Here is a 26,486-nt window from a genome sequence, read left to right on the forward strand (position 1 = left end):
TTGAGACATTATCGGATCTCACCCGCGGCCTCCTCCAGGCCTCCACTTCCAGCGCTTAGGGGCGCCTCTGCGCGCCCCGGATCATTGCCGCCGTACGAGGCCATCACCCCCCTAATAAGGGGCTCTGACCCGCAAGGCGTCTGGTCTGCCGCCCGTGGTGGGGGCTCTGCAGGACCCCCACCGGACAAAACTCCTTCCGGTTTCGTGGAGGTGGAGGGCACCGAGTCGCAAGGCGCCACATCCACCTCCATCATCTCCGTCATGGGTTGCGGGGCGGGTACACATGCCACCCCCCTCACTGCCGTCGCGACAGAGGCTGGGGCGGGTGTAACACCGGACACCACAGCTGGGGACGGCTGGGAACAAGCCGCCCCCTGGATCTCCATCGCGACGGGCACCGGCGCCGGCTCAACACCAGCCGGCACCGTGGATGGGGGCACAACCATACCCTTTGCCTTCTTCCCCTTCCGTTTGGGGGGACAGCACGCCGCCCCACCCATTCGGTGATCCGCTGGCCGCCCCAGGCCCACACAAAGGGGGCATTTTGGGGCGGCCGTACACTCCCTGGCTGTGTGGGAGGCCCCTCCGCAGCGGTAGCAGAGGCCGCTGCGATCTACGGTGCTGGTGCACCGCTGCCGAACGTGACCGAACTCCAGGCAGCGGTGGCACTGCAGCGGCCTCGCGGCAAGCACCGCCAGCCGGGCCTCGAAAAAGCCGACCATTAGGCGGCCGGACTTCGCGAGCTTGGTTGCGGCGCGAAGGGGACAGCGAGCCCAGGCAGTAAACATGCCTGAGCTGTCCCTGCGGAGGTCACCAACGTTGACCTCCGCAGCGCCGCAACCCCCGGCGGTGGCAAGGGCCTCCCTAACTGCGTCCTGGGTGGCTGCCTCCGACAGGCCGGACACCCTTAACTCGGCCTGTTTCTGGGGGCAAGCCACCCGAACACCCTCGTCCTGGAGGACCCCCTCAAGACGCGCACGCAGAGCGGTCGCCTTCTCCTTACCTTTCTCACCAGGGATCGCTAACAGGAGCGCCCCGGTGACCGCTCTGGTGGGCTGCATCCCGGTGATCCCGAGATCCTTACAGATACCCGGCATCACCCTGTTGAGGAGGGGGCCCAGTTCTCCTTCGCGTCCTACGGCGGCGGTCACCGAGACTGCTGCCTTTTTAGGCAGCCTCGGCAATTTGACCGCCGCAGTCTGGGCACCGCCCTTCTTCCTGCTGCCGGCTGCTGTATTGGCGGCTGGCCGAGTTGCCGCCGAGGATTTTCCTGCCTTGGCGGTGGGTGCGACAGGAGTCGCCCCCTTTCCACATGCCTTCTTCTTGCCACGTTTAACAACCTCAGCCCAGGTACCCTGTCCTTCGCTGGTGGGTGCGTGGGTGGGCTTTGCCGCGGCGTCCTTCTTAGGCGCCCTGGGAATCGGGTCGGGGGGCATCGTCACGACATCCGCTGATGCGCCACTTTGAGCATTGTTGGCTCCTCTATTTCCCGGGGATGGCTTCGGTGGTGCGGCGGGCGTTTGCAGAGAGGCAGACGCGCCCCTCGGTTTTGCCGCCTTCGCCTTCTCTTTCGGCATATTCATCCCCGCAGGCTTAGCTCCCTTGGACGAGCTCTGTCGGGCCGGGGCCAAGCCCGCTGATGAAGCAGAGGCCAATGAATCCCTTCCCAGCGGCGGGCGGGACACTGCCCGCCAGACTGCTTCCAGACGGGCCTCTACCCGATCCTCGACGGCCGACATGTGCCCCGCCATCTCGGAAACCCTTTTGACTATCTCGGTCAACATGACCATTAAAGGGCTTCCGGACGCGGGGCTCTCCTTCTCAGGGGTGGCGGTCCCATCTGCGGTCGACGGTCCAGGAACCGCCGCGTCAATCTCCATCCCGACGTCTCCCCCGTCAAAGGTAGACGGGATGAGGTCCCTCCGCCGCGGTCGAGGGACACAGGGCAGCTGATAGTCCGGTGGCGTCTCGTCAGCCAGCTCCTGCCCTGCTCTCTGGAGCTTCCGATGCTCCTGTTTGTACCTCAGGCGGCCCACTTCCCGCCTGAGGTGCTCCAGCTCCCTATCTTTAACCCTGACGGTTTCCGACAGGGTGGTGGCGGTGGAATCGGCCACCTCCAGCCTCTTCTCGAGGGCCTTGGCCCTCCTCTCCCATTCGCCGTTGCGAATGACTACCTCCTGGGCCGGCCTATTCGGGGTTTCGGCACGGTCAGCTCTGCCGTAAAGCTCTTCGGCGCTGACCATGGCCACCCGAGCAGCCAAGCGGAGCCTGCGGATATCCGTCGTCTTGAGGTGGCTTGCGGTGTCTGCCACCCTGACGACGGACTCGAGCTGCTCCTTGAGCCGGCCCAGGAGCTCGTCCAAATTCATCACCTCCGCTATATTGCGAAGGTCTCCCTGTTTCGGCAGGGCCTTCATCCCGGGACCCAGCTTCTTTGGGTCCACAAAAATGCCCCTAGGTCTTCCAGCCGTAGGACCCCTCCTTTTTCTCTTCCCGGGCTCATACGCCACACCGTACTCATCGCTTGAGTCGGCGGTTTCCACCTCGTCAGCGCCGTTAGAATTGGGCGGCGCCCACTCGTCGTTGGCCTGGGAATCGTCGTCGAGGACGCCAGGATCCTCTTTGACAAATGCCGTCGCCACATCTCCTGTTTGGGCTGTAACACCCGCCGTGGACTGCGTGCCCACGGCAACATGCCTCTTGCAGGGAGGTGACTCCTCACCGGTCGCATGATGCCCTGATGCACTCTTGCACCATTCCGTGACATTCAGCCGCTCCAGGCTGACCACTGGGCTGGTTTTGGCCCTAAGGAGGTGCACCTCACTTTCACGGTGGATCCCCAGCGGGGGATTAACCACCACCACACTCCTGACCGTGGGTCTCACCCCACCTGGATGTGGTCCATTTGTTCCGTTGCTGATTGCCGATTCGTGTGCCAGTCCGTTATCAATGTTGTCCGTCCAGTTAGTTGGTCCTTGATTATTCTCCATATCTGTTCCCACCAGTGTGGTCGGAATGGAGGTCACCCCAGGCAGAGCCGCCTTACCTGGGGAAGCCTAATACTCCGGGGGTTCAGCAGGTGCCCCCGGAGGTGGTCGCTCGGGATTGGGCCTTCTCTCCCAACCATGCATCCCATCGCCGCGCACCATAGCTTAGGATTAGAGGGTAATTTATAGAGTTACCATCCTCGCGGCCCAGGCGGTTAAGCCAAGGCCCCCGGTCCTCCTGCCGTCACGTACCATTCACAAAACCAAAACTGGAGTTGTGAATGGGTCGTTGCGACGACCAACAGGAGGTTTACAGTGTGATTAGCATCAGGTACCTCGGGGTCGCTACGCCCCGTACTGCGCCGGACACCTGGCCGGACACAGCCCCTGAGGGGGCATAACCCAGACCTAACCCAGACCTAACCGGTGTTATCCTCCAAAATATTGATCGAAACCAAATTTAATGTATTGTTTTTGTGTGGTACCACATTACTACGTGATTCAAAACCGAAAAAACCCAGGATCAGGCCAATAAGTATGCGAAGAAGGCAAAATCATGTACCAGATGCAGGCATAACCCACACCTAACCCAGACCTAACCGGTGTCATCCTCCAAAATATTGATCGAAACCAGGTTTAGTTGACTGTTTCGTTATCGTACCGCATTACTACGCCATTCAAACAGGGTAAAAACCAGGTTCTGGCCAACAAGTATGCGATGAAGGCTGAATCATGATCGAGATGCGGGCACAACCCAGACCTAACCCAGACCTAACCGGTGTTATCCTCCAAAATATTGTTCGAAACCAGGTTTAGTTGACTGTTTCGTTATCGTACCGCATTACTACGCCATTCAAACAGGGTAAAACCCAGGTTCTGGCCAACAAGTATGCGATGAAGGCAGAATCATAAGCAAGATGCGGGCATAACCCAGACCTAACCCAGACCTAACCGGTGTTAACCTCCAAAATATTGATCGAAACCAAATTTAATGGTCTGCTTCTGTGTGGTACCGCATTACTACGTGATTCAAACCCGAAAAAACCCAGGATCTGGCCATCAAATATACTAAGAAGTCAAAATCATGAGCGAGATGCGGGCATAACCGAGACCTAACCCAGACCTAACCGGTGTTATCCTCCAAAATATTGATCGAAATAAATTTAATGGTCTGTTTCTGTGTGGTACCGCATTACTACGTGATTCAAATCCGAAAAAACCCAGGATCTGGCCAACAAGTATGCAAAGAAGGAAAAATCAGGAGCCAGATGCGGGCATAACACAGACCTAACCGGTTTTATCCTCTAAAATAATCATCGAAATGAGGTTTAATTGACTGTTACTGTGTGGTGCCACATTACTACGTGATTCAAATCCGAAACAACCCAGGATCTGGCCAACAAGTATGCAAAGAAGTCAAAATCATGAGCGAGATGCGGGCATAACCCAGACCTAACCCAGACCTAACCGGTGTTATCCTCTAAAATGCGGATCGAAACCTGCTTTAATTGACTGTTTCACTGTGGTACTACATTACTACGTGACTCAAACCCGAAAAAACCCAGGATCTGGCCAACAAGTATGCGAAGAAGGCAAAATCATGAGCCAGATGCGTGCATAACTCAGACCTAACCCAGACCTAACGTGCGTTATCCTCCAAAATATTGATCGAAACCAAATTTAATGGTCTGTTTCTGTGTGGTACCGCATTACTACGTGATTCAAACCTGAAAAGACCCAGTATCTGGCCATCAAATATACTAAGAAGTCAAAATCATGAGCGAGATGCGGGCATAACCCAGACCTAACCCAGACCTAACCGGTGTCATCCTGTAAAATATTGATCGAAACCAGCTTTAATTGACTGCTTCAATGTGGTACAACATTACTACGTGATTCAAATTCGAGAAAACCCAGGATCTGGCCAACATGTATGCGAAGAAGGCAAAATCATGAGCCAGATGCGGGCATAAGCCAGACCTAACCGGTGTTATACTCTAAAATTTTGATCGAAACTAGGTTTAATTGACTGTTTCACTGTGGTACCACATCACTACGTGATTCAAACTGGAAAAAACCCAGGATCTGGCCAACAAGTATGCGATGAAGGAAAAATCATGTGCCAGATGCGCGCATATCCCAGACCTAACCCAGACCTAACCGGTTTTATCGCTAAAATGTGGATCGAAACCAAGTTTAATGGACTGTTTCAGTGTGGTACCACATTACTACGTGACTCAAACCCGAAAAAACCCAAAATCTGGCCAACAAGTATGCAAAGATGGCAAAATCATGAGCCAGATGCGGGCATAAGCCAGACCTAACCCAGACCTAACCGGTGTCATCCTTCAAAATGTTGATCGGAACCAAGGTTAATGGACTGTTTCAGTATGGTAACACATTACTACGTGACTCAAACCCGAAAAAACCCCGGATCTGGCCAACAAGTATGCGAAGAAGGCAAAATCATGAGCCAGATGTGGGCATAAGCCAGACCTAACCCAGACCTAACCGGTTTTATCCTCTAAAATATTGATCGAAACCAGGTTTTATTGACTGCTACTGTGTGGTACCACATTACTACGTGATTCAAATCCGAAAAAACCCAGGATCTTGCCAACAAGTATGCAAAGAAGGCATAATCATGAGCCAGATGCGTGCATAACCCAGACCTAACCCAGACCTAACCGGTTTTATCCTCTCAAATATTGATCAAGACCAGGTTTAGTTGACTGTTTCGTTGTGGTACCGCATTACTACGCCATTCAAACTGGGTAAAACACAGGTTCTGGCCAAAAAGTATGCGATGAAGGCTGAATCATGATCGAGATGCGGGCATAACCCAGACCTAACCCAGACCTAACCGGTGTTATCCTCCAAAATATTGATCGAAACCAGGTTTAGTTGACTGTTTCGTTGTGGTACCGCATTACTACGCCATTCAAACAGGGTAAAACCCAGGTTCTGGCCAACAGGTATGCGATGAAGGCAAAATCATGAGCCAGATGCGGGCATAAGTAAGACCTAACCCAGCCCTAACCTGTTTTATCCTATAAAATATTGATCGAAACCAGGTTTTATTGACTGTTACTGTGTGGTACCACATTACTACGTGATTCAAATCCGAAAAAACCCAGGATCTGGCCAACAAGTATGCAAAGAAGTCAAAATCCAGAGCGAGATGCGGGCATAACCCAGACCTAACCCAGACCTAACCGGTGTTATCCTCCAAAATATTGATCGAAACCAAATTTAATGGTCTGTTTCTGTGTGGTACCGCATTACTACGTGATTCAAACCCGAAAAAACCCAGGATCTGGCCATCAAATACACTAAGAAGTCAAAATCATGAGCGAGATGCGGGCATAACCCAGATCTAACCCAGACCTAACCGGTTTAATCCTGTAAAATATTGATCGAAACCAGCTTTAATTGACTGTTTCAATGTGGTACAACATTACTACGTGATTCAAATTCGAGAAAACCCAGGATCTGGCCAACAAGTATGCGAAGAAGGCAAAATCATGAGCCAGATGCGGGCATAAGCCAGACCTAACCCAGACCTAACCGGTTTTATCCTCTAAAATATTCATCGAAACCTGGTTTTATTGACTGTTACTGTGTGGTACCACATTACTACGTGATTCAAATCCGAAAAAACCCAAAATCTGGCCAACAAGTATGCAAAGATGGCAAAATCATGAGCCAGATGCGGGCATAAGCCAGACCTAACCGGTGTTATACTCTAAAATTTTGATCGAAACTAGGTTTAATTGACTGTTTCACTGTGGTACCACATCACTACGTGATTCAAACTGGAAAAAACCCAGGATCTGGCCAACAAGTATGCGAAGAAGGCAAAATCATGAGCCAGATGCGTGCATAACCCAGACCTAACCCAGACCTAACCGGTGTTATCCTCCAAAATATTGATCGAAACCAAATTTAATGGATTGTTTCTGTGTGCTACCACATTACTACGTGATTCGAAACCGAAAAAACCCAGGATCAGGCCAACAAGTATGCGATGAAGGAAAAATCATGTGCCAGATGCGCGCATATCCCAGACCTAACCCAGACCTAACCGGTTTTATCGCTAAAATGTGGATCGAAACCAAGTTTAATGGACTGTTTCATTGTGGTACCACATTACTACGTGACTCAAACCCGAAAAAACCCAAAATCTGGCCAACAAGTATGCAAAGATGGCAAAATCATGAGCCAGATGCGGGCATAAGCCAGACCTAACCCAGACCTAACCGGTGTCATCCTTTAAAATGTTGATCGAAACCAAGTTTAATGGACTGTTTCAGTATGGTACCACATTACTACGTGACTCAAACCCGAAAAAACCCCGGATCTGGCCAACAAGTATGCGAAGAAGGCAAAATCATGAGCCAGATGTGGGCATAAGCCAGACCTAACCCAGACCTAACCGGTTTTATCCTCTAAAATATTGATCGAAACCAGGTTTTATTGACTGCTACTGTGTGGTACCACATTACTACGTGATTCAAATCCGAAAAAACCCTGGATCTTGCCAACAAGTATGCAAAGAAGGCATAATCATGAGCCAGATGCGTGCATAACCCAGACCTAACCGGTGTTATCCTCCAAAATATTGATCGAAACCAGGTTTAGTTGACTGTTTCGTTGTGGTACCACATTACTACGTGATTCAAAACCGAAAAAACCCAGGATCAGGCTAACAAGTATGCGAAGAAGGCAAAATCATATGCCAGATGCAGGCATAACCCAGACCTAACCCAGACCTAACCGGTGTGATCCTCTAAAATATTGATCGAAACAAGGTTTAATTGTCTGTTTCAGTGTGGTACCACATTACTTCGTGACTCAAACCCGAAAAAACCCAGGATCTGGTCAACAAGTATGCGAGGAAGGCAAAATCATGAGCCAGATGTGGGCATGAGCCAGACCTAACCCAGACCTAACCGGTTTTACCCTCTAAAATATTGATCGAAACCAGGTTTTATTGTCTGCTACTGCATGGTACCACATTACTACGTGATTCAAATCTGAAAAAACCCAGGGTCCGGCCAACAAGTATGCGAAGAAGGCAAAATCATGAACCAGATGCGCGCATAACCCAGACCTTACCCAGACGTAACCGGTGTCTTCCTTTATAATATTGATCGAAACCAAGTTTAATGGCCTGTTTCAGTGTGGTACCACATTACAACGTGACTCAAACCCGAAAAAACCCAGGGTCTGGCCAACAAGTATTTTTTTTTTTTTTTTTTTTTTTTTTTTTTTTTTTTGTCGTGGGGAAAATCTTCGAAAGACTCCCTCCCACCTCCTTGGGGAGAGGTGGGAGGCGTGTGTGGGATTCCCCGCGCCCGTACAACGACAGGCGCGGGACCTACCCACTAAAAACCCCACGGTGACCCTTCGGCACGCTTTGGGAGGATACCGGGAATCGCTCGAAGCATTCTTCCGGTATCCTCCCCGTGCCCGCGCTTTCGCGCCCATCCCCCGGGGGGACAATCGGTCCCCCCAGTAGACACACTGCCTCATAGCGGCGGGACGGGGCCACTCCATCCCGCCGCTATCCGTCCCGGGGCCGCGTTTAGTGGCGGCTGCGAGCCCCAACTCGCAACCGCCCGCGACCCCGTTTCCATCCCTCGGCGGCCGGGCGTTCATGGCCGCACCAGACCGCCGAGGGTGCCTCCCCTTGCGTCGGACCGGTAGGGGAAGGCACTCCTACCCCCAACCGGTCCGACCCGGCGCCGCCTGGCGGGAGGAGGGTCCCCTCAGGACCGCCCTCCCAGCCTAGGTCATCCGCCACGCCGAGGCGGCCGCCCGCGACGCCTCGCGACCGGGCGACGACCTCGGGCCACCGCACGAGCGCGCGCTTCAGCACGCCGCTGAAGCTCGCGCTCCCTCCCCGCGGCCTCCTTCTGCAACATTACGTTCTCGCAGAAGGAGGCCACGGCCCTCCACTTCTCCTCGCTGCCGAGCATGGCGCGCACCACGCCCGGCAGCGAGACATCCCGCCCGACGACGCCGACCAGGACACGGCGCTCCCCCTCCCACGCGGGGCATACCTCCAGGGTATGATCCGCCGTGTCCTGCTCAGCGTCGCAGTGGCAGCAACGCGCCGTCGGCTCCTTCCCTATCCGGCACAGGTATCTTCCGAAGCTGCCATGCCCGGAAAATACCTGTGCCAGCCGGTAGGTGAGGCTGCCATGGCCTCTGTCCAGCCACTCCTTCAGGAGTGGCCGAACAGCCCCGACAGTCCGGTGCCCCGCGGTTGGCAGAGCCAGCCGCTCCTGCCACGCGAGCAACACGGACTGCCGGGCCTGGCGCTTCAAATCGCCCCAAGCAGGTTCCTGCCCGCCCGGGACCGCCCCCACCCCCGCGCGACGGTCGACGCGGTGCCGGTACATCACCGCGTGCGACCGCGCGAGCAGGTCCATGGGCGGCATCCCCGCTAGAACCGTCGCCGCCTCATGTGACATGGTCCGATACCCGCGGACGACCCTGAGCGCCATGCGCCTCTGCACCCGACGCAGCATAGTCATGCTGCGCCGGGAGGCAGCCAGGTCGTCCGCCCAGACGGGGGCCCCGTATAGGGCCACCGACTGGACCATTGCCACATAGAGGCGACGAACTCGGCCCGCCGGGCCCCCCAGGTTGGGCAGGATCCGGCCCAGAGCCGCAACCAGCCTTTCCAACCTGGGGACCAGGCAGCGGAAATGCTTCTCGAAACGCCAGTGGCTATCGAGGATCAGCCCCAGATACCTGATCTGGGGCTTCACCTCGATGTCAGCCCCACCCACCCGAATCAGAGGGGGTGGCGGATCCTGCCGATGTGAATGAAACGCAATCACCTCGGTCTTATGGACCGCCACCGTCATCCCCATCCCCCTGATCCGGTCGACGACGCGTTGCGACCCCTCCTCCGCGCGACGCATGGCCCTCCCCCAGTGCGCCCCGACGGCCAGCACCAGTGTGTCATCCGCATAACACACTGTGCTGACGCCGTCGGGGAGGCCGGCCCGCAACACCGAGTCGTACGCGATGTTCCACAGGAGTGGCCCGAGGACCGACCCCTGCGGAACACCGCAGTACACCTCCCTCCGCATATCACCATCCCGGCCCGGATACTCGATCCACCTGCCGCGGAGATAATCCCCGACGACCGCCCTGAGACAAGGGGGGACTCGATGATATTCGAGCCCCCTCCTTATCTCTTCCCAGGGGAGGGTGTTAAAGGCATTGGCAATATCCAAGGATATTGCCAATGCCACCCCTCCCCGGGAGACGGCCGCCTCCGAGAGGGCCCTCACACGACCTATCGCGTCGATAGTCGATCGGCCCCCCCGGAAACCGAACTGGCAGTCGGCCAGACCGGGATCACCCCGCGACAGGTGCTCGACGAGGCGGGCAGCAATCACACGCTCGAAGAGCTTGCCCACCTCGTCGAGGAGACAAATGGGCCGGTATGCGGAGGGAGACTCCGCGGGCCGACACTCCTTCCGGAGGAGGACCATCCTCGCCACCTTCCAACTGGGGGGGAATCGCCCGTCCCTCAGGCAGCGGTCGAACAACCGCCTGAGGTCGGCCCCAAGGACGCCCTGGGTCAAGACCCAAACCCGGCCGGGCACACCATCGGGACCCGGGGCCGTGTTACGAACCCCGAGCCGTCTGATGGCCGCTGCCAGCTCCTCCTGCGTGACCCCCAGCTCGGCCGTCCACTCCACTGGGACAGCCGCCGCCGCCGGAGGACGCGGTCCCCTCTCCCCAATTGGGAAGAGTGTATTGACCACGTCCTCCAGCAGCCGGGGGTCAAGACCCTCGGTGACGGGGGGCGCCCACGGGCGGAGCTTATTCAGCACCACCTTATATGGGCGCCCCCATGGATCGTCATCAAGGGTCTGGAGGAGCTCCTTCCATGCCTGGGTCTTGGCCCGTTTTATGGCGACCTGCAGAGCAACCCGCGCCACGCGGTATGCTCCATACAGATCATCAGCTGCCCTCGCTCGCGCCACGCCGTCGCCTGTACGTTGTCGACGGCGCGCGCGGGTGTACTGGCGTCGGGCGCGGACAGTCGCGACTCGCAACTCCGCGATCGCGTCCGACCACCAGTACACCGCCCGGCGAGGAGAAGCCCGCCCGACCCGAGGCATCGCCGCGTCGCAAATACCCGCGACCAATGCTCCGAGCCGGGCGACCTCCTCCTCTATGCTCGGCAACTCGGCCGCTCCCTGCGGCCAAGTTGCAGCGAGGGCAGCTGCCATCAGGGCGTCCTTGTCCAGGCGCCGAAGCGCCCAGCGGCGTGGTGGGGCGCCACGCAGGCGGCCGTGTCGGGATGCACTCGCGGCGGCAGAGACCTCCATCCGGATGTACCGGTGATCGGAGAGTGTCTCTGCCCCCGCGACCACGTGCCAACCCGACACCATGCGCACGGCGTTGGGGGTCGCGAATCCAACATCCACGATGGACCCCCCATATCGCCGCACGCATGTGTTCTCCGACCCCCGGTTCAATACCCGGAGGTCGAGCCCCGCCGCCCAATCGCCCAGGATCCCGCCGCGAACGGAGGTCCTGGGGGATCCCCAAGCCACCGACTTGGCATTAAAATCCCCCAGGACCAGCACCGGCCGGGCCGCGTAGCGCTGCACGCATGCCGCGACCTCGGCCAAGTACAGCTCGAACGCAGCGTGACCGCTACGGGGCGAAATGTAGCACCCCACCACAGCGACTCCCCCCCAGTCCACGGCGACGAATCCCCGACCGCGCTCCAACAAGGAGAACGGTGGGGACCCGTCGCCCCCTCCCCATACCGTCGCCACCAAGCCGTCCGCGTCGCCCACCCAATGAGGGTGATCAGGGACGCGGTACGGCTCGGCGGCGACCGCCAGGCCAACCCCCCACTCCGCGAGGACTTGGGACATCAAGTCCTGTGCCGCGCGGCAGTGGTTGAGGTTGGCCTGGAGGAGGAGGCGGGGCGGCATTAATTAATGGCCGCGCCAGCCTCCTCCCGGCCGTCCGTCCCCGTAGCACCGTCCACCTCCATGGAGGACGATGCCACCGCCCTCGGCACCGGAGCCGGTGCAGCCCGCCTCTTCCTCTCCTTCCGGGAGGGGGGGGAGCACTTCTTGCTCCCCACCCTGTGATCGGCTGGCCTCCCCATGTCCGCACACAGCGGGCAGTGGGGGGCCGCCGAGCACTGGCTCGCACGGTGCTCTTTGGCACCGCAGCGGTAACACTGACCGCTGCGGTCCACCGGCGAGGTGCACCACTGCCTCACGTGCCCCAATTCGAGGCAGCGGTGACACTGGAGCGGGCGCGGCGCGAGGATTTCCACTCGCGCCGAAACCCACCCCACCAGCACCCTCCCGGATTCCGCCACCTTACGGGCGGCGGAGAGGGGGCACCGGGCCCACACCGACCCGAGGCCGGAGGGCGACCTGCGGATCTCTCCGATCCGCAGGTCCTCCACAGGACAGTCCCCCGCCCTCGCAAGGGCACGGGACACATCCTGTGCGCTGACCGAGTCGTCCAGCCCACAAACGCGCATCTCCGTGCGCTTCGTGGGCCGGGCGACCCGGACACCTCGCTCGCCCAGCTGCTCCCGGAGCCTCTGGGCGAGACGATCCGCCTTCGCGCCGCCTTCTGCACCGGGGATCTCCAGCAAGAGACCCCCGGTCACGGCCCTCTTCGACCTCACGGAGGCGATGCCCAGCTCTTCCAGGGAGATATTCTCCCTGGCGAGCCGCATCGCCTCCGCGAGGGTCAGGTCGCCCCCCTGCGCAACGGTCAGCGTCACCGCTGCCGTTTTTGGGGGACGACCTGGTCGTGCCTTCCCGACCTTCGCGGCCTTTACCTTGGCCGCCGGCGGCGGAGGCGGAGGCTGCGGTTGCGAGGCCTTCCTCGCCGCCCGCTTCGCCTTCCGCCCCACCACCTCACTCCACGCCACCCCCCCTTGGGAAGGTGCTGTGGAGGACGCGACCACCGCGACCACGGGTACACCACCCCCCTTGGGGGTCGCGACCCGGGGCCCTGGTGCCGCAACGCTGGGCGGAGCCTTCACTCCGTCCTTCTTTGCCTTCCCCGACTGTACCGGAACAGGTCGGGGAGGCACCGCCTTCCTGCTGACCGCTCTTCCGGCGAGGAGCTCCTCCCGGAAGGCGGCCAGCTTGCCATCAATCATGTCCCCAATCCTCCTCAGAAGATCGTCTTCTGAGGAGGACGGGGACTTCTTCACGGGCGGAGTGCGGGTGGAGGGGCCCGCGGTGCCCCGCACCACTGCCGCCGCACTCCGCTTATTTAACTCCGCCGAGGGACGCGGCGGTGGAGGAGGAGGGAGGATGGGAGGGAGGGCCGCGCTGTTCCACAGCGCCTCTGCCCTCTTCCTCCCCTGTCGCTCCTCCTCCTTCCGCCCTCTGAGCTCCCGCGCCGCCTCCCTCATTTCCTCCGCCGCGGCCTTCAGGGCCTCCGCGCCACCGCTTTTCTGCCCCTTAAAGGCGCAGGCAGCGGCGACTTTCTCCACCCGCCTCAGGGACGAGGAGATCCTCTCCGATATCTCCTCGGTCACCTCGTCCCTGAGGCAACTCAGCCTCACCGACGGGCTCATCGCCCCGCCCACCTCGACGACGGCCTGCCCCGCCCTCTACCTCTTAGAGCCTCTGAGGCTCCTGGTGGAGGAGAAGGACGAGACTGACGCAGTCTCGTCGTCCTCCTCCACCTTCCACGAAGCCGGGCCAGGCGCTGGAGGCGGCGCGAGCGCCGTCACTCCAGTCCCAACACCGCCTTCGTGCTCCCCCTCTGATGGCCAACAAGTATGCGAAGAAGGCAAAATCATGAGCCAGATGCGGGCATAAGCCAGACCTAACCCAGCCCTAACCTGTTTTATCCTATAAAATATTGATCGAAACCAGGTTTTATTGACTGTTACTGTGTGGTACCACATTACTACGTGATTCAAATCCGAAAAAACCCAGGATCTGGCCAACAAGTATGCAAAGAAGGAAAAATCATGAGCGAGATGCGGGCATAACCCAGACCTAACCGGTTTTATCCTCTAAAATATTGATCGAAATGAGGTTTAGTTGACTGTTTCGTTGTGGTACCACATTACTACGTGATTCAAAACCGAAAAAACCCAGGATCTGGCCAACAAGTATGCGAAGAAGGCAAAATCATGAGCCAGATGCGTGCATAACTCAGACCTAACCCAGACCTAACGTGTGTTATCCTCCAAAATATTGATCGAAACCAGGTTTAGTTGACTGTTTCGTTGTGGTACCGCATTACTACGCCATTCAAACAGGGTAAAACCCAGGTTCTGGCCAACAGGTATGCGATGAAGGCAGAATCATGAGCGAGATGCGGGCATAACCAAGACCTAACTCAGAACTAACAGGTGTTATCCTCCAAAATATTGATCGAAACCAAATTTAATGGATAGTTTCTGTGTGGTACCACATTACTACGTGATTCAAAACCGAAAAAACCCAGGATCAGGCCAACAAGTATGCGAAGAAGGCAAAATCATATGCCAGATGCAGGCATAACCCAGACCTAACCCAGACCTATCCGGTGTGATCCTCTAAAATATTGATCGAAACAAGGTTTAATTGTCTGTTTCAGTGTGGTACCACATTACTTCGTGACTCAAACCCGAAAAAACCCAGGATCTGGCCAACAAGTATGCGAGGAAGGCAAAATCATGAGCCAGAAGTGGGCATAAGCCAGACCTAACCCAGACCTAACCGGTTTTATCCTCTAAAATATTGATCGAAACCAGGTTTTATTGTCTGCTACTGCATGGTACCACATTACTACGTGATTCAAATCAGAAAAAACCCAGGGTCTGGCCAACAAGTATGCGAAGAATGCAAAATCATGAACCAGATGCGCGCATAACCCAGACCTTACCCAGACCTAACCGGTGTCATCCTTTATAATATTGATCGAAACCAAGTTTAATGGACTGTTTCAGTGTGGTACCACATTACAACGTGACTCAAACCAGAAAAAACCCAGGGTCTGGCCAACAAGTATGCGAAGAAGGCAAAATCATGAGCCAGATGCGGGCATAAGCAAGACCTAACCCAGCCCTAACCTGTTTTATCCTATAAAATATTGATCGAAACCAGGTTTTATTGACTGTTACTGTGTGGTACCACATTACTACGTGATTCAAATCCGAAAAAACGCAGGATCTGGCCAACAAGTATGCGAAGAAGGCAAAATCATGTGCCAGATACGGGCATAACCCAGACCTAACCCAGACCAAACCGGTGTGTTCCTCTAAAATATTGATCGAAACCAGGTTTAATTGTCTGTTTCAGTGTGGTACCACATTACTACGTGATTTAATCCACAGAAAACCTAGGATCTGGCCAACAAGAATGCGGAAAAGGTAAAATCAGGAGCCAGATGCGGGCATAACCCAGACCTAACCGGTTTTATCCTGTAAAATATTCATCGAAATGAGGTTTAATTGACTGTTACTGTGTGGTGCCACATTACTACGTGATTCAAATCCGAAAAAACCCAGGATCTGGCCAACAAGTATGCAAAGAAGTCAAAATCATGAGCGAGATGCGGGCATAACCCAGACCTAACCCAGACCTAACCGGTGTTATCCTCTAAAATGCGGATCGAAACCTGCTTTAATTGACTGTTTCACTGTGGTACCACATTACTACGTGACTCAAACCAGAAAAAACCCAGGATCTGGCCAACAAGTATGCGAAGAAGGCAAAATCATGAGCCAGATGCGTGCATAACTCAGACCTAACCCAGACCTAACGTGTGTTATCGTCCAAAATATTGATCGAAACCAAATTTAATAGTCTGTTTCTGAGTGGTACCGCATTACTACGTGATTCAAACCCGAAAAAACCCAGGATCTGGCCATCAAATATACTAAGAAGTCAAAATCATGAGCGAGATGCGGGCATAACCCAGACCTAACCCAGACCTAACCGGTTTTATCCTGTAAAATATTGATCGAAACCAGCTTTAATTGACTGTTTCAATGTGGTACAACATTACTACGTTATTCAAATTCGAGAAAACCCAGGATCTGGCCAACAAGTATGCGAAGAAGGCAAAATCATGAGCCAGATGCGGGCATACGCCAGACCTAACCCAGACCTAACTGGTTTTATCCTCTAAAATATTCATCGAAACCTGGTTTTATTGACTGTTACTGTGTGGTACCACATTACTACGTGTTTCAAATCCGAAAAAACCCAAAATCTGGCCAACAAGTATGCAAAGATGGCAAAATCATGAGCCAGATGCGGGCATAACACAGACCTAACCCAGACCTAACCGGTGTTATCCTCCAAAATATTGATCGAAACCGAATTTAATGGACTGTTTCAGTATGATACCACATTACTACGTGACTCAAACCCGAGAAAACCCAGGGTCTGGCCAACAAGTATGCGAAGAAGGCAAAATCATGAGCCAGATGTGGGCATATGCCAGACCTAACCCAGCCCTAACCTGTTTTATCCTCTAAAATATTGATCGAAACCAGGTTTTATTGACTGTTACTGTGTGGTACCACATTACTACGTGACTCAAACCCGAAAAAACCCAGGATCTGGCCAACAAGTATGCGAAGATGGCAAAATCATGAGCCTGAAGTGGGCATAAGTCAGACCTAACCCAGACCTAACCGGTTTTATCCTCTAAAGTATTGATCGAAACCAGGTTTTATTGACTGCTACTGTGTGGTACCACATTACTACGTGATTCAAATCCGAAAAAACCCAGGGTCTGGCCAACAAGTATGCGCAGAAGGCAAAATCATGAACCAGATGCGGGCATAACCAAGACCTAACCCAGACCTAACCGGTGTCATCCTTTAAAATATTGATCGAAACCAAGTTTAGTGGACTGTTTCAGTGTGGTACCACATTTCTACGTAACTCAAACACGAAAAAACCCGGGATCTGGCCAACAAGTACGCGAAGAAGGCAAAATCATGAGCCAGATGCGCGCATAACCCAGACCTAACCCAGAACTAACCGGTGTTATCCTCCAAAATATTGATCGAAACCAAATTTAATGGTCTGTTTCTGTGTGGTACCGCATTACTACGTGATTCAAACCCGAAAAAACCCAGGATCTGGCCATCAAATATACTAAGAAGGAAAAATCAGGAGCCAGATGCGGGCATAACCCAGTCCTAACCGGTTTTATCCTGTAAAATATTCATCGAAATGAGGTTTAATTGACTGTTACTGTGTGGTGCCACATTACTACGTGATTCAAATCCGAAAAAACCCAGGATCTGGCCAACAAGTATGCAAAGAAGTCAAAATCATGAGCGAGATGCGGGCATAACCCAGACCTAACCCAGACCTAACCGGTGTTATCCTCTAAAATGCGGATCGAAACCTGCTTTAATTGACTGTTTCACTGTGGTACCACATTACTACGTGACTCAAACCAGAAAAAACCCAGGATCTGGCCAACAAGTATGCGAAGAAGGCAAAATCATGAGCCAGATGCGTGCATAACTCAGACCTAACCCAGACCTAACGTGTGTTATCGTCCAAAATATTGATCGAAACCAAATTTAATAGTCTGTTTCTGTGTGGTACCGCATTTCTACGTGATTCAAACCCGAAAAAACCCAGGATCTGGCCATCAAATATACTAAGAAGTCAAAATCATGAGCGAGATGCGGGCATAACCCAGACCTAACCCAGACCTAACCGGTTTTATCCTCTAAAATATTGATCGAAACTAGGTTTAATTGACTGTTTCACTGTGGTACCACATCACTACGTGATTCAAACAGGAAAAAACCCAGGATCTGGCCAACAAGTATGCGAAGAAGGCAAAATCATGAGCCAGATGCGTGCATAACCCAGACCTAACCCAGACCTAACCGGTGTTATCCTCCAAAATATTGATCGAAACCAAATTTAATAGATTGTTTCTGTGTGCTACCACATTACTACGTGATTCGAAACCGAAAAAACACAGGATCAGGCCAACAAGTATGCGAAGAAGGCAAAATCATGTGCCTGATGCGCGCATAACCCAGACCTAACCCAGACCTAACCGGTTTTATCCTCTTAAATATTGATCGAAACCAGGTTTTATTGACTGCTACTGTGTGGTACCACATTACTACGTGATTCAAATCCGAAAAAACCCAGGATCTGGCCAACAGGTATGCAAAGAAGAAAAAAAAAAATAATGAGCCCGATGCGCGCATAACCCAGACCTAAACCAGACCTAACCGGTGTCATCCTCTAAAATATTGATCGAAACCAAGTTTAATGGGGCATTTCAGTGTGGTATCACATTACTACGTGACTCAAACCCGAAAAAAACCCAGGATCTGGCCAACAAGTATGCGAAGAAGGCAAAATCATGAGCCAGATGCGTGCATAACCCAGACCTAACCCAGACCTAACCGGTGTCATCCTTTAAAATATTGATCGAAACCAAGTTTAGTGGACTGTTTCAGTGTGGTACCACATTACTACGTAACTCAAACTCGAAAAAACACAGGATCTGGCCAACAAGTACGCGAAGAAGGCAAAATCATGAGCCAGATGCGCGCATAACCCAGACCTAACCCAGAACTAACCGGTGTTATCCTCCAAAATATTGATCGAAACCAAATTTAATGGTCTGTTTCTGTGTGGTACCGCATTACTACGTGATTCAAACCCGAAAAAACCCAGGATCTGGCCATCAAATATACTAAGATGTCAAGATCATGAGCGAGATGCGGGCATAACCCAGACCTAACCCAAACCTAACCGGTGTTATCCTCTAAAATATTGATCGAAACTAGGGTTAATTGACTGTTTCACTGTGGTACCACATCACTACGTGATTCAAACAGGAAAAAACCCAGGATCTGGCCAACAAGTATGCGAAGAAGGCAAAATCATGAGCCAGATGCGTGCATAACCCAGACCTAACCCAGACCTAACCGGTGTTATCCTCCAAAATATTGATCGAAACCAAATTTAATAGATTGTTTCTGTGCGCTACCACATTACTACGTGATTCGAAACCGAAAAAACACAGGATCAGGCCAACAAGTATGCGAAGAAGGCAAAATCATGTGCCTGATGCGCGCATAACCCAGACCTAACCCAGACCTAACCGGTTTTATCCTCTTAAATATTGATCGAAACCAGGTTTTATTGACTGCTACTGTGTGGTACCACATTACTACGTGATTCAAATCCGAAAAAACCCAGGATCTGGCCAACAAGTATGCAAAGAAGAAAAAAAAAAATCATGAGCCCGATGCGCGCATAACCCAGACCTAAACCAGACCTAACCGGTGTCATCCTCTAAAATATTGATCGAAACCAAGTTTAATGGGGCATTTCAGTGTGGTATCACATTACTACGTGACTCAAACCCGAAAAAAACCCAGGATCTGGCCAACAAGTATGCGAAGAAGGCAAAATCATGAGCCAGATGCGTGCATAACCCAGACCTAACCCAGACCTAACCGGTGTCATCCTTTAAAATATTGATCGAAACCATGTTTAGTGGACTGTTTCAGTGTGGTACCACATTACTACGTAACTCAAACTCGAAAAAACACAGGATCTGGCCAACAAGTATGCGAAGAAGGCAAAATCATGAGCCAGATGCGCGCATAACCCAGACCTAACCCAGATCTAACCGGAGTTATCCTCCAAAATATTGATCGAAACCAAATTTAATGGACTGTTTCTGTGTGGTACCGCATTACTACGCGATTCAAACCCGAAAAAAACCCAGGATCTGGCCAACAAATATACTAAGAAGTCAAAATCATGAGCGAGTTGCGGGCATAACCCAGACCTAACCCAAACCTAACCGGTGTTATCCTCTAAAATATTGATCGAAACTAGGTTTAATTGACTGTTTCACTGTGGTACCACATCACTACGTGATTCAAACTGGAAAATACCCAGGATCTGGCCAACAAGAATGCGAAGAAGGCAAAATCATGAGCCAGATGCGGGCATAACACAGACCTAACCCAGACCTAACCGGTTTTATCCTCTCAAATATTGATCGAAACCAGGTTTAGTTTACTGTTTCGATGTGGTACCGCAGTACTACGCTATTCAAACAGGATAAAACCCAGGTCCTGGCCAACAAGTATGCGATGAAGGCTGAATCATGAGCCAGATGCGGGCATAAGCCAGACCCAACCCAGACCTAACCGGTGTCATCCTTTAAAATGTTGATCGAAACCAAGTTTAATGGACTGTTTCAGAGTGGTACCACATTACTACGTGACTCAAACCCGAAAAAACCCAGGATCTGGCCAACAAGTATGCGAAGAAGGCAAAATCATGAGCGAGATGCGGGCATAACCCAGACCTAGCCCAGACCTAACCGGTTTTATCCTCTAAAATATTGATCGAAACCAGCTTTAATTGACTGTTTCAATGTGGTACAACATTACTACGTGATTCAAACCCGAAGAAACACAGGATCTGGCCAACATGTGTGCAAAGAAGGCAAAATCATGAGCCAGATGCGGGCATAACCCAGACCTAACGCAGACCTAACCGGTGTCATCCTTTAAAATATTGATCGAAACCAAGTTTAATGGACTGTTTCAGTCTGGTACCACATTACAACGTGATTCAAACCCGAAAAAACCCAGGGTCTGGCCAACAAGTATGCGAAGAAGGCAAAATCATGAGCCAGATGCGGGCATAAGCCAGACCTAACCCAGCCCTAACCTGTTTTATCCTCCAAAATATTGATCGAAACCAGGCTTTATTGACTGTAACTGTGTGGTACCACATTACTACGTGATTCAAATCCGAAAAAACCCAGGATCTGGCAAACAAGTATGCAAAGAAGGAAAAATCATGAGCCAGATGCGGGCATAACCCAGACCTAACCGGTTTTATGCTCTAAAATATTGATCGAAATGAGGTTTAATTGACTGTTACTGTGTGGTGCCACATTACTACGTGACTCAAACCCGAAAAAACCCAGGATCTGGCCAACAAGTATGCAAAGAAGTCAAAATCATGAGCGAGATGCGGGCATAACCCAGACCTAACCCAGACCTAACCGGAGTTATCCTCTAAAATGTGGATCGAATCCAGCTTTAATTGACTGTTTCTGTGTGGTACCACATTACTACGTGATTCAAATCCGAAAAAACCCAGGATCTGGCCAACAAGTATGCAAAGAAGGCAAAATCATGAGCCAGATGCGCGCATAACCCAGATCTAAACCAGACCTAACCGGTGTCATCCTCTAAAATATTGATCGAGACCAAGTTTAATGGGCCGTTTCAGTGTGGTATCACATTACTACGTGACTCAAACCCGAAAAAAAACCCAGGATCTGGCCAACAAGTATGCGAAGAAGGCATAATCATGAGCCAGATGCGTGCATAACCCAGACCTAACCCAGACCTAACCGGTGTTATCCTCTAAAATGTGGATCGAAACCAGCGTTAATTGACTGTTTCTGTGTGGTACCACATTACTACGTGATTCAAAACCGAAAAAACCCAGGGTCAGGCCAACAAGTATGCGAAGAAGGCAAAATCATGTGCCAGATACGGGCATAACCCAGACCTAACCCAGACCAAACCGGTGTGTTCCTCTAAAATATTGATCGAAACCAGGTTTAATTGTCTGTTTCAGTGTGGTACCACATTACTACGTGATTTAATCCACAGAAAACCTAGGATCTGGCCAACAAGAATGCGGAAAAGGTAAAATCATGAGCCAGATGCGGGCATAACGCAGACCTAACCCAGACCTAACCGGTGTTATCCTCTAAAATGTGGATCGAAGCCAGGTTTAATTGACTGTTTCAATGTGGTACCACATTACTACGTGACTCAAACCCGAAAAAACCCAGGTTCTGGCCAACAAGTATGCGAAGAAGGCAAAATCATGAGCCAGATGTGGGCATAAGCCAGACCTAACCCAGACCTAGCCGGATTTATCTTCTAAAATATTGATCGAAACCAGGTTTTATTGACTGCTACTGTGTGGTACCACATTACTACGTGATTCAAATCCGAAAAAACCCAGGATCTGGCCAACAAGTACGCAAAGAAGGCAAAACCATGAGCCAGATGCGCGCATAACCCAGACCTAAACCAGACCTAACCAGTGTCATCCTCTAAAATATTGATCGAAACCAAGTTTAATGGGCGGTTTCAGTGTGGTACCACATTACTACGTGACTCAAACCCGAAAAAACCCAGGATCTGGCCAACAAGTATGCGAAGAAGGCAAAATCATGAGCCAGATGCGTGCATAACCCAGACCTAACCCAGACCTAACCGGTGTTATCGTCCAAAATATTGATCGAAACCAAATTTAATGGATTGTTTCTGAGTGCTACCACATTACTACGTGATGCGTAACCGAAAAAACCCAGGATCAGACCAACAAGTATGCGAAGAAGGAAAAATCATGTGCCAGATGCGCGCATAACCCAGACCTAACCCAGACCTAACCGGTTTTATCCTCTAAAATGTAGATCGAAACCAAGTTTAATGGACTGTTTCAGTGTGGTACCACATTACTACGTGACTCAAACCCGAAAAAACCCTGGTTCTGGCCAACAAGTATGCGAAGAAGGCAAATCATGAGCCAGATGCGTGCATAACCCAGACCTAACCCAGACCCAACCGGTTTTATCCTCTAAAATATTGATCGAAACCAGGTTTTATTGACTGTTACTGTGTGGTACCACATTACTACGTGATTCAAATCCGAAAAAACCCAGGATCTGGCCAACAAGTATGCGAAGAAGGCAAAATCTTCAGCCAGATGCGGGCATAAGCCAGACCTAACCGGTTTTGTCCTCTAAAATATTGATCGAAACCAGGCTTTATTGACTGTTACTGTGTGGTACCACATTACTACGTGACTCAAACCCGAAAAAACCCAGGATCTGGCCAACAAGTATGCAAAGAAGGCAAAATCATGAGCCAGATACGTGCATAACTCAGACCTAACCCAGACCTAACCGGTTTTATCCACTATAATATTGATCGACACTAGGTTTAGTTGACTGTTTCGTTGTGGTACCGCATTACTACGTGATTCAAACAGGGTAAAACCCAGGTTCTGGCCAACAAGTATGCGTAGAAGGCAAAATCATGAGCCAGATGCGTGCATAACCCAGACCTGACCGAGACCTAACCGGTTTTATCCTCTAAAATATTGATCGAAACCAGGTTTTATTGACTGTTACTGTGTGGTACCACATTACTACGTGATTCAAATCCGAAAAAACCCAGGATCTGGCCAACAAGTATGCGAAGAAGGCAAAATCTTGAGCCAGATGCGGGCATAAGCCAGACCTAACCGGTTTTGTCCTCTAAAATATTGATCGAAACCAGGCTTTATTGACTGTTACTGTGTGGTACCACATTACTACGTGACTCAAACCCGAAAAAACCCAGGATCTGGCCAACAAGTATGCAAAGAAGGCAAAATCATGAGCCAGATACGTGCATAACTCAGACCTAACCCAGACCTAACCGGTGTTATCCTCTAAAATGTGGATCGAAGCCAGCCTTAATTGACTGTTTCAGTGTGGTACCACATTACTACGTGATTCAAATTCGAGAAAACCCAGGATCTGGCCAACAAGTATGCGAAGAAGGCATAATCATGAGCCAGATGCGGGCATAAGCCAGACCTAACCCAGACCTAACCGGTTTTATCCTCTAAACTCTTGATCGAAACCTGGCTTTATTGACTGTTACTGTGTGGTACCACATTACTACGTGTTTCAAATCCGAAAAAACCCAAAATCTGGCCAACAAGTATGCAAAGATGGCAAAATCATGAGCCAGATGCGGGCATAAGCCAGACCTAACCCAGACCTAACCGGTGTCATCCTTTAAAATGTTGATCGAAACCAAGTTTAATGGACTGTTTCAGTGTGGTACCACATTACTACGTGACTCAAACCCGAAAAAACCCAGGATCTGGCCAACAAGTATGCGAAGAAGGCAAAATCATGAGCCAGACGTGGGCATAAGCCAGACCTAACCCAGACCTAACCGGTTTTATCCTCTAAAATAGTGATCGAAACCAGCTTTAATTGACTGTTTCTGTGTGGTACCACATTACTACGTGATTCAAAACCGAAGAAATTCAGGATCTGGCCAACATGTGTGCAAAGAAGGCAAAATCATGAGCCAGATGCGGGCATAACCCAGACCTAACCCAGACTTAACCGGTGTCATCCTTTAAAATATTGATCGAAACCAAGTTTAGTGGACTGTTTCAGTGTGTTACCACATTACTACCTAACTCAAACACGAAAAAACCCGGGATCTGGCCAACAAGTATGCGAAGAAGGCAAAATCATGAGCCAGATGCGTGCATAACCCAGACCTAACCCAGACCTAACCGGTGTTATCCTCTAAAATGTGGATCAAAACCAGCTTTAATTGACTGTTTCTGTGTGGTACCACATTACTACCTGATTCAAAACCGAAAAACCCTGGATCAGGCCAACAAGTATGCGAAGAAGGCAAAATCATGTTCCAGATACGGGCATAACCCAGACCTAACCCAGACCAAACCGGTGTGATCCTCTAAAATATTGATCGAAACCAGGTTTAATTGTCTGTTTCAGTGTGGAACCACATTACTACGTGATTCAATCCACAGAAAACCTAGGATCTGGCCAACAAGAATGCGGAAAAGGTAAAATCATGAGCCAGATGCGGGCATAACGCAGACCTAACTCAGACCTAACCGGTGTTATCCTCTAAAATGTGGATCGAAGCCAGCTTTAATTGACTGTTTCAGTGTGGTACCACATTACTACGTGACTCAAACCCGAAAAAACCCAGGTTCTGGCCAACAAGTATGTGAAGAAGGCAAAATCATGAGCCAGATGTGGGCATAAGCCAAACCTAACCCAGACCTAACCGGTTTTATCCTCTAAAATATTGATCGAAACCAGGTTTTATTGACTGCTACTGTGTGGTACCACATTACTACGTGATTCAAATCCGAAAAAACCCAGGATCTGGCCAACAAGTATGCAAAGAAGGCAAAATCATGAGCCAGATGCGCGCATAACCCAGACCTAACCGGTGTCATCCTCTAAAATATTGATCGAAACCAAGTTTAATGGGCAGTTTCAGTGTGGTATCACATTACAACGAGACTCAAACCCGAAAAAAACCCAGGATCTGGCCAACAAGTATGCGAAGAAGGCAAAATCATGAGCCAGATGCGTGCATAACCCAGACCTAACCCAGACCTAACCGGTTTTATCCTCTAAAATATTGATCGAAACCAAATTTAATGGACTGTTTCAGTGTGGTACCACATTACTACGTGACTCAAACCCGAAAAAACCCAGGTTCTGGCCAACAAGTATTCTAAGAAGGCAAAATCATGAGCCAGATGAGGGCATAACCCAGACCTAACCCAGACCTAACCGGTTTTATCCTCTTAAATATTGATCGAAACCAGGTTTTATTGACTGTTACTGTGTGGTACCACATTACTACGTGATTCAAATCCGAAAAACCCAGGAACTGGCCAACAAGTATGCGAAGAAGGCAAAATCTTGAGCCAGATGCGGGCATAAGCCAGACCTAACCAGTTTTGTCCTCTAAAATATTAATTGAAGCCAGGCTTTATTGACTGTTACTGTGTGGTACCACTTTACTACGTGATTTAAATCCGAAAAAAACCCAGGATCTGGCCAACAAGTATGCAAAGAAGGCAAAATCATGAGCCAGATGCGGGCATAACACAGACCTAACCCAGACCTAACCGGTTTTATCCTCTAAAATATTGATCGAAACCAGGTTTTATTGACTGTTACTGTGTGGTACCACATTACTACGTGATTTAAATCCGAAAAAAACCCAGGATCTGGCCAACAAGTATGCAAAGAAGGCAAAATCATGAGCCAGATGCGGGCATAACACAGACCTAACCCAGACCTAACCGGTTATATTCTCTAAAATATTGATCGAAACCAGGTTTTGTTTACTGTTTCGTTGTGGTACCGCATTACTACGTGATTCAAACAGGGTAAAACCCAGGTTCTGGCCAACAAGTATGCGAAGAAGGCAAAATCATGAGCCAGATGCGGGCATAAGCCAGACCTAACCCAGCCCTAACCTGTTTTATCCTCTAAAATATTGATCGAAACCAGGTTTTATTGACTGTTACTGTGTGGTACCACATTACTGCGTGATTCAAATCCGAAAAAACCCAGGATCTGGCCAACAAGTATGCAAAGATGGAAAAATCATGAGCCAGATGCGGGCATAACCCAGACCTAACCGGTTTTATCCTCTAAAATAGTGATCGAAATGAGGTTTAATTGACTGTTACTGTGTGGTGCCACATTACTACGTGATTCAAATCCGAAAAAACCCAGGATCTGGCCAACAAGAATGCAAAGAATTCAAAATCATGAGCGAGATGCGGGCATAACCCAGACCTAGCCCAGACCTAACCGGAGTTATCCTCTAAAATGTGGATCGAAACCAGCTTTAAT

Source organism: Colletes latitarsis, chromosome 8, assembly GCF_051014445.1.
Source record: "Colletes latitarsis isolate SP2378_abdomen chromosome 8, iyColLati1, whole genome shotgun sequence".
NCBI lineage: Eukaryota > Metazoa > Arthropoda > Insecta > Hymenoptera > Colletidae > Colletes > Colletes latitarsis.